General features: G+C 45.2%; 1 long non-coding RNA gene across 1 annotated transcript; it reads left to right on the forward strand.

Annotated features, from left to right (window-relative positions):
- The first annotated feature begins 308 nt into the window (after positions 1 to 308).
- LOC148146722 (uncharacterized) lies at positions 309 to 4,880 on the forward strand. The gene is made up of 3 exons (XR_015760513.1): positions 309 to 362; positions 2,603 to 2,689; positions 2,830 to 4,880. It is a non-coding gene; the product is annotated as an uncharacterized LOC148146722 (long non-coding RNA).
- The last annotated feature ends 4,882 nt before the right edge of the window (positions 4,881 to 9,762 follow it).

Here is a 9,762-nt window from a genome sequence, read left to right on the forward strand (position 1 = left end):
GGAGGGCTAGTAAGTGGATCTCCCTTTAAGACAGAAATGAGGAGGAATTTGTTCTCTCAGAATATCATTCTCCATTTCAGAGAGCATTGGAGCCTGAGATATTGAATATATTCAAGACCAAATAAGACTGATTCGCATATACGGGGGTTATGGGGCAGGCAGGTAAACTGATCCAAGGCCATAACAAAATGTGCCATGATTTTAATGAGTCACACCAGGGCTGAATGGCCTGGTCCTAGTTGTGGAGATACTCTGAGTGATTTGGCGCTTTCACAAACTCTACATGGAATTGCTTTTTCTGTTTTCCAGCTGCAGCAGCAGCTCGAAGGGCAGGAGCTTGGACCAGGGGCCTGCTGGGAGCGGTGAGTCACTGATTTGAGTTTTTATATTTGAAATCAGAGAGAAGAGGCTTCTGGGAAAGGAAGGACTTTTTTTTACGTTCAGCTATATAAGTCAGTGTTATCTAAACCCAAGACCCTACCTTTGTAGGGCCTCCCGCCCAACCACCTCCTCTAACCTTGAAGACCAGGGACACATCAGATAAGCTTTCTGATAAGGGGACTAGCAGAGATGGCAGTGCAGGGAGAGCAATGTTCCTCCTGCATGATGTTTGAGGTGAGGGATGCCATTAGTGTCTCATCCAAGTACATCTGCAGGAAGTGCACCCAACTCTCGCTCTTCCAAGACCGTGTTAGGGAACTGGAGCGGGAGCTGGATGAACTTTGGATCATTCGGGAGGCAAAAACTGTGATAGATAAGAGTTATAGGGAAGTAGTTACTCCTAGGCACGAAGAAAGCTGGGTGACTGTTCGAAGGGGGAAAAAACAGTCAGTGGAGGGTCAGATAGAAGGTTTGTTGGGAACAAACGAGAGTCACGGTTGGTGTATTGCCTCCCAGGTGCCATGGTCCATGATGTCTTGGATCGTGTCTTTGGGTCCTGAAGGGAAAGGTCACCAGCCTCAAGTCGGTGTCCATGTAGGTACCAAAGACATAGGTAGAAAGAGGAATAGGGATGTAAGGCAGGATTTCAGGGAGCTAGGGTGCAAGCTGAGAGCTAGAACAAACAGAGTTGTTATTTCTGGTTTGTTACCCGTGCCATGTGATAGCGAGGCAAGGAATAGGGAGAGATATCAGCTGAACATGTGGCTGCAGGGATGGTGCAGGAGGGAGGGTTTCAGGTTCTTGGATAATTGGGCACATTCTGGGGAAGGTGGGACTTGTACAAACAGGACGGTCTTCACTTGAACCAGAGGGGTACTAATATCCTGGGTGGGACAGTTGCTGGTGCTATTCAGGTGAGTTTAAACTAGCTCAGCAGGGGGATGGGAACCGGAGGTGTAGTTGCAGTGCACAGGAGGATGAGAGTAGGAAGGACAGGGACAGGGTTTCAGGGTCACAGGAATGTGCTGGCAGACTGCAAATTGGTTTGAAGTGTGTCTACTTCAACGCCAGAAGTATCCGAAATAAGGTAGGTGAGCTTGCAGCATGGATAGGTACCTGGGACTTTGATGTTGTGGCCATTTCAGAGACATGGATAGAGCAGGGTGAGGAATGGATGTTGCAGGTTCCAGGGTTCCAGCATGTGGATGAGGGTAGGGCAGTTGACGTGGAGTACATGGACTTCAGTAAAGCCTTTGATAAGGTGCCACATGGTAGGCTGATGGAGAAAATGCAGAGGCATGGAATTGAGGGTGATTTAGCAGTTTGGATTAGAAACTGGCTTTCTGAAAGAAGGCAGCGAGTGGTGGTTGATGGAAAATATTCAGTCTGGAGTCCGGTTACTAGTGGTGTGCCACAAGGATCTGTTTTGGGACCACTGCTGTTTGTCATTTTTATAAATGACTTAGATGCAGGCATAGGTGGATGGATTAGTAAATTTGCAGATGACACTAAAATCGGTGGTGTAGTGGACAGTGTGTACATAGATCTCTGAGAGTTGCCAGCCAGGTGGATAGTGCTGTTAAGAAGGCATACAGTGTGTTAGGTTTTATTGGTAGAGGGATTGAGTTCCGAAGCCACAATATCATGCTGTAACTATACAAAACACTGGTGCGGCCATATTTGGAATATTGTGTACAGTTCTGGTCACCATATTTCGGGAAGGATGTTGAAGCATTGGAAAAGATGCAAAGGAGATTTACCAGAATGTTGCCTAGTCTGGAGGGAAGGTCTTATGAGGAAAGGCTGAGAGACTTGGGTCTGTACTCATTGGTAAGAAAAAGGCTAAGGGGGGATTTGATAGAGACATACAAAATGATCGGAGGATTAGATAGGGTGGACAGTGAAAGTCTTTTTCCTAGGATGATGACATCAGCTTGTATGAGGGGGCATAACTACAAATTGAGGGGTGATAGATTTAAGACAGATGTCAGAGGCAGGTTCTTTGCTCAGAGAGTGGTAAGGGCGTGGAATGCCCTACCTACCAATGTAGTTAACTCAACCACATTAGGGAGATTTAAACAATCTTTGGATAAGCATATGGATGATGATGGGATAGTGTAGGGGACGAGCTGAGAATAGTTCACAGGTCGGCACAACATCGAGGGCCGAAGGGCCTGTTCTGTGCTGTATTGTTCTATGTTCTATGTTCTAATTAAGACAGATACTGCATGAGGACTACAGCAGTTCCAGAGATTCCTTAACTGCACCGTCGCTGCCCTCCCTCTATGACAAGAACATTCTTCCTCAGGTAAGGAGACCAAAACAGCACACAGTACTCCAACTGTGGTCTCACCAAGGCCCCTGTACAATTACAGTAAGACATCCCTGTTCCTGGACTCAAATCGTCAGTTAACTTGCTCTGACTGGTTTATTTTAATTGTATTTCAGGAGGATCCGAAGGGACTAATCTCTGTGCCATTCCACTCTGAATATGTTGTTGCTGCACATCTTCCATTTCCCCATCCTCATCAACTGCATTGATACACAATGACATTCCATCTTAACATCTGGAAGTGGCAGAGTTCACCAGTAGGAGGCTCTCTACGTGGGAGTCCTCCCTTTAAGGCTCAGGCATTTGGTTTGCAGCATGATCCTTGCAGCAGCCCTTGGCAGTTTATGGCAGCTTGCGGACCAAGAGTTGCCTGTATTTTCTTGGGAATTTTATGTTCCATAGAGTCATTGAGATGTACAGCACGGGAAACAGACCCTTCGGTCCAACTCATCCATGCCGACCGGATATCCTAAATCAATCTTGTCCCATTTTCCAGCACTTGGCCCATGTCCTTCCAAACCCTTCCTACTCATATACCCATCCAGATGCCTTTTAAATGTTGCAATCATACCAGCCTCCACTACTTCCTTTGACAGTTCATTCCATACACGTACCACCCTCTGTGTGGAAAGGTTGCCTCTCAGGTCCTTTTTAAACCTTTCCCCTCTCACATTAAACATATGCCCTCTATTTTTGGACTCCCCATACCTTGGGACGAAACCCTTGTCTATTTACCCTATCCATGCCCCTCATAATTTTATAAAGCTCTATAAGGTCACGCCTTAGCCTCCGATATTCCAGGGAAAATAGCTCCAGCCTATTCAAGCTCTCCCTATAGCTCAAATCCTCCAACCCTGGCAACATCCTTGTAAATCTTTTCTGAAACATTTCAAGTTTCACAACATCTTTCAGATAGGAAGGAGACCAGAACTGCGTGCAATATTCCAACAGTGACCTAACCAATGATTTGCTTTCCCAAAATGCAGCACCTTGCATTTATCTAAATTAAACTCCATCTGCCACTTCTCAGCCCATTGGTCTATCTGATCAAGGTCCCATTGTAATCTGAGGCAACCTTCTTCGCTGTCCACTACCCCTCCAATTTTGGTGTAATCTGCAAACTTATTAACTATACCTCCTATGCTCACATCCAAATCATTTATATAAATGATGAAAAGTAGTGGACCCAGCACCGATCCTTGTGGCACTCCACTGGTCACAGGCTTCCAGTCTGAAAAGCAACCCTCCACCACCACCCTCTGTCTCCTACCTTCAAGCTAATTTTGCATCCAAATATCCAGTTCTCCCTGTATTCCAGGAAATCTAACCTTGTTAACCATTCTCCCATGGGGAATCTTGTCGAACACCTTACTGAAGTCCATATCGATCATGTCCACCCCTCTGTCCTCATCAATCCTTTTCATTATTTCTTTAAAAAACTGAATGAAATTTGTGAGCCATAATTTCCCACACAAAAAACCATGTTGACTATCCCTAATCATTCCTTGCCTCTCCAAATACATGTAAATCCCGTCCTTCAACAACTTGCCGACCACCGATGTCAGGTTCACCGGTCTTTGGGAGAGGTTTATGAAGATGTGGGTGTATCTTTAAGAGAGTTAAAAGCAAAAGAGCTACTGCACACAGCACCAAGTGTTCTCAATAAGGCAACAATGTATGTAACACTGGGTTGAACAACTTGAGTTCAAATTCAAATTCGACCAATCAGTTTAAATTATACCCTGATAAAAATACCAATTTCCAATCAAGTTTGAATTGAGTACAGTGACATTCTTAAAAGCCAATGACACAATCCAATGCCCTGGGTATAAGGCCGGATGAAATTGAACCGTTGAGAGGAGAACTGCCTAGCCTAACATGTAACAGACTGCTTGAAAAAACATTTCTCTTAAAAATACCTTGTCGATCAGTAACCTGTGATGCAGAAATTCCTAACAAGGAGAAAAGAAGACACCGGAAGATCCGAAGACAAGAACTTACAGCTGCCTGGTTTTGAGATAAGAAATGTTGTTTTGTAAATCTTAATTGGGAGTTTTACCAGACTAGTATTATAGAAGGGAAGGTAAAAGATAGGTTAGAGAAAGAAATTGTAAATAGTGCTTAGTTAATAATTCCCTGTTATACTTTAAGTAATAAAGTTGTTAATTTTTACTTGAATAGTTCTTGGCTGCTCGAATTTTTACAGATTACTGCACGGAATAAATCTTTTCTGTGACGCTGGTTTTATGTTAAGCAGGTGAGTTTACGCCATGTTGTAACACTTACCACCTTTCCTAAATGATGGCAACATGTTAGCTAACTTCCAGTCTTCTAGCACTTAACCCTGTGACTATTGATGACACAAATATCTCAGCAAGGGGCCCAGCAATGTTTCCCTCATTTCCCACAAAGTCTTAGGGCACATCTGCTCCATTCCTGGGGATTTATCCACCTTTATTCATTTTAAGATGTCCAGCTGCTCCTCCTCTGTAATATGGACACTTTTCAAGGCATCGTTATTTATTTTCCCAAGCTCCCCAGCTTCCATATCCCTCTCCACAGTGAATACTCATGCAAAATGCTCATTTAGTATCCTGCAGTTCCACACATAGGCTGCCTTGCTGATTTTTAAGGGGAGAAAGTGAGGTCCGCAGATGCTGGAGATCAGAGCTGAAAATGTGTTGCTGGAAAAGCGCAGCAGGTCAGGCAGCATCGAGGGAACAGGAGAATCGACGTTTCAGGAAGAAGGGCTTATGCCCGAAACATCGATTCTCCTGTTCCCTGGATGCTGATTTTTAAGGGGGCCTATTCTCTCCCAAGTTACTCTTTTGTCTTTAATGTATTTGTAGAAACCCTTTGGATTCTCCTTAACCCTATTTATCAAGCTATCTCATGTCCTTTTTTTTGCCCTTAAGTATACTCCAAATGCCCTTATACTCCTCTAGGGATTCACTCAACCGCAGCTGTCTCTACCTGATATATACCTGATATTTACAAGCGTGTTGCTTGGTATGGAAGGTGCTAGCTATGAAGAGAGGTTGAGTAAGTTAGGTTTATTTTCACTAGAAAAAAAGAGATTGAGGGGGGACCTGATTGAGGTTTACAAAATCATGAAGGGTATAGACAGGGTGGATAGAGATAAGTCTTTTCCCAGGGTGAAGGATTCAATAACCAGAGGTCACGCTTTCAAAGTGAGAGGTGAAAAGTTTAAGGGGAATACACGCGGCAAGTACTTCACACAGAGGGTGGTGGGTGTTTGGAACACGTTGCCAGCAGACGGGGTAGAGGCAGGCACTTGATTCATTTAAGATGCGTCTGGACAAATGCATGAGTAGGTGGGGAGCAGAGGGATACAAATGCTTAGGAATTGACCAACAGGTTTAGACAGTATATTTGGATCGGCTCAGGCTTGGAGGGCCGAAGGGCCTGTTCCTGGGCTGTAAATTTTCTTTGTTCTTTGTTCTTTTTCTGGACCAGAACCTCTATTTCTCTCGTCATCCAGCATTTCCTCCACCTAGCATCATGCTATCTTTTAGCACAGCTTGAGCCCTTATGTGACTGGTGGGCACCTCAGTGCATTACCTCTACCCAAAGGGACTTTTCAATTTAGTTTTAAACAGCTTTGAACTTACAATTTTGTTACAGTGCCCCTGTAAAAGGGACAGCAAATGGATAATTTGGTTTAATGAAAATTGTCTTTTAAAAGAGTATAAACACGAAATATTTCTGATGCCTTGCAGAGTCCAATATTTCGCGTTTGTGTAGACTGTGTTGGAAAGCTAGCTGGGTAAGTTAGAGGAAGGCTGACAGGTGTCGTGTAAATAGATTGAACCTGAGACCCTGGTTCTGTGAGGCAGCAGTGCTAACCACTGAGCCACCGTGCCACCCCAGAGATAGGCAGGTAAATGTGATGTACAAATCAACCTATTGGATCGTCATTCCCATCATTGTTGGTCTCTCACAGACGAAGATGACTCTCTTCACTCTCAGGATGAGTTAATGGGTGGCTGTATAGACCGATGTGGCTACCATGGGCACTGTTACACTGGGGACAGAAGGTGAATGCAGGAAGGGGTGGGTGGGGCATTGGTCCGGCAGAGCGCTCCTTCCACTGTTTCTGCCTGGCTTCCGCTTTCTCACAGCGGCAAGTCTCAAGGTGCTTGATGCCTTCCCGCATGCTCCTCTTCCTCAGCCCAGTGATTCCCAGGTGTCTGTGGGAATGCTGCACTTCCCCAATGAGGCCTTGAGGGTATCCCTCTGTCTTCCTGGGGATGGCCTGCCCTTCCAGAGCTGGGAGTAGAGCACCCACTTGGGGAGTCTTGTGTTGATCATGGGGATGACGTGCTGAGCCCATCGCAGCCGTTCAGGGGTGGGATGTTGACCCGGTCAGGGATGCAGATGTTGATGCATCTTGCTTCCCAGCAGATTCGCAGGATCTTGCGTGGGCAGCATTGGTGGGACAGCTATAGCATCTTGAGGTTTCTGCTGTAGACAGAATACATCTCAGAGCCATATAGGAGAATTACCACAGCTCTGTGACATATGAGTGTTGATTGGCATGCTGTTGTCCTTGAACACCCTTTCCCTCAAAGACTGTGCTAGCACACTGAAGGCGATGCTGAATCTCTTCTTCAATAGCTACTTTGGTCGACAGGACAACCTCTGAGGTATTGGAAGTGGTCAATGTTCTCCAAGGCCTCCCCGTGAATAGAATGGAGTGGAATGGAACGGTTGTAGCATCTATTTATGTGTTAATGACTGTGAGATGACAGTCTCGTCTTGGTTCAGTTACTGGAGTGTGACGCAGAATGATGCCAACAATGTGGGTGCAATTCCCACACTGGCTGAGGTTACCACTTCCTCAACGTTACCCCTCGCCTGAGGCATGTTAACCCTCAGGTTAAACCACCATCAGTTTTCTCTCCCTCTCTCTCTCTCTATTTGAGAGAATAGTCCTCTGCAACTGTGCTGACTTTACCTTTACATATGAAACACATACTAAAATTTATCACCAGTTTTATTGGGAATTTTATTAGCATAGGGTCAAGTTCTCAAGTGTTGTCAAACTCGTATAATAAATGGCTGTCTTAAATCGGCAAGAGTAGCTATATAATGCTGAATTCTGAAGGAAAGGATCTTTTACAGTAGAAGAATTAGTCAATGTTCGCTCAGCATGATCTGGCCGTTTAAATAGGGAAAGGACAAATAGTGTGTGTGTTTGCTTTCTGTGTGTATAAAGACTGGTACTGTGTTGTTGATTGAGTAGATGAATTGGCCACTAGAGGATACACACTAAGGTTGAGTTGCATGTAGTTAGGAAGAGCAATGAGTGCGGGCTGTTTAGCTACTGTTAGAGATTGCAGGGATCCTTTAACAACGGAGAATTGTTCTCGGAGAATGCAACATTGATTAAGAAAGTTCCGGATTCAGTATCAAAAGAAACATCCTCTTCGAGTGTTCTGAGCTCAGAGCTGCTGTGTTTTGGAGAAGGAATTGACTTTGGGGTATTGTTCAACATGGGCAGTTGTGTTTTTATAGACTTTCTACTATCTGCTGGCTCTGTACATGGTCAGAGTTCCCACAAAACACAGACCACAGTGGGAAATATGGCAAGGGCCAGTTGAAATGTATTATTTCCACGTTGCCTGTGTGTTTCATTTTCTTTCACAGTTTCACTCTCTGAAAGTACAACTGGTCTGTGATCATTGGAAATAAATCCTTTGGCCATGCCATCACTCATGATGAGGCCTCACTAACCTGCACTAACCGTGTATGATCGCACTCATGCACAGCAGGGAAGACTCCTTGGGGACACAGGATACCCACAGAACTCAGAGGGTAAAGGGAAGTTTGTTTTACTTTGCCATAATGCTTGGAAACTGGGAGCTGTGTTTTGAGGTAGACCAGACGAGATGGGTCAGTTTGGATCATTGGCAGTTTGACTGGTTTATCCTCCCGGGCTGGGAGGTTGTGAAACTTGAAAGGGTTCAGAAAAGAGTTACAAGGATGTTGCCAGGGTTGGAGGATTTGAGCTACAGGGAGAGGCTGAACAGGCTGGGGCTGTTTTCCCTGGAGTGTTGGAGGCTGAGGGGTGACCTTATAGAGATTTATAAAATCATGAGGGGCCTGGATAGAATAAATAGACAAGGTCTTTTTCCCCGGGGTGGGGGAGTCCACAACTAGAGGGCATAGGTTTAGGGTGAGAGGGGAAATATATAAAAGGGACCCAAGGGGCAACTTTTTCACACAGAGGGTGGTACAGGTATGGAATGAGCTGCCAGAGGAAGTGGTGGAGGCTGGTTCAATTACAGCATTTAAAAGGTACTTGGATGGGTGTATGAATAGGAAGGGTTTGGAGGGATATGGGCTGGGTGCTGGCAAATGGGACTAAATTGGGTTGGGATATCTGGTCAGCATGGACGAGTTGGGTCGAAGGGTCTGTTTCCGTGCTGTACATCTCTATGACTCTATGATCAGTGTGGGGATGAGAGGTCTTTTGCAGCCTGGGAAAGGGAGATGGGAGAAGACCACTGGACCTGCTAAGTATAAGGTTCTGCTGCTCAGACTGAGCGGTGCTGTCAGAAACCCATCAAAAAGAGGATCCAACATTGCTCTGGGCCGTTAGACCCTGAGCAATTGTTCATTAAGGGGGGATGGGGTTGGAGAAGGAGAGGTATTTGCAGATGGGATGAAATAGAGGCACCAATTCAGGGATAGTGTAGGTTAAGTAAATGCATTAGTTAGAAGTAAGCATAGGGTAGGGGAATGGGTCTGGCTGGGTATCTCTTCGGAGGGTCGGTGTGAACTTTTTGGGCTGAAGGGTCTGTTTCCACACTGTAGGGAATCTAATTCTAAATAATTCAAATGCCTTCTCTTCTGAGGGGAAGCTGAAGGCAATGTTGAGAATGTAGATTCTGAAAATGCAGGGCTAAACAAACAGGCCCTCCTGCTGGATTGATAGATACAGATATGCATCCATTAAGAAGGTCCTGTTCATCTTCCATCACATGGAGGGAGGAGCTGAGGGAAGGAAGGTTCGATGGACTCCT

The sequence above is a fragment of the Chiloscyllium plagiosum genome, unplaced genomic scaffold (assembly GCF_037043375.1).
Source record: "Chiloscyllium plagiosum isolate Xiang-an unplaced genomic scaffold, Cpla_swu_hap1 HiC_scaffold_19, whole genome shotgun sequence".
Classification (NCBI taxonomy): domain Eukaryota; kingdom Metazoa; phylum Chordata; class Chondrichthyes; order Orectolobiformes; family Hemiscylliidae; genus Chiloscyllium; species Chiloscyllium plagiosum.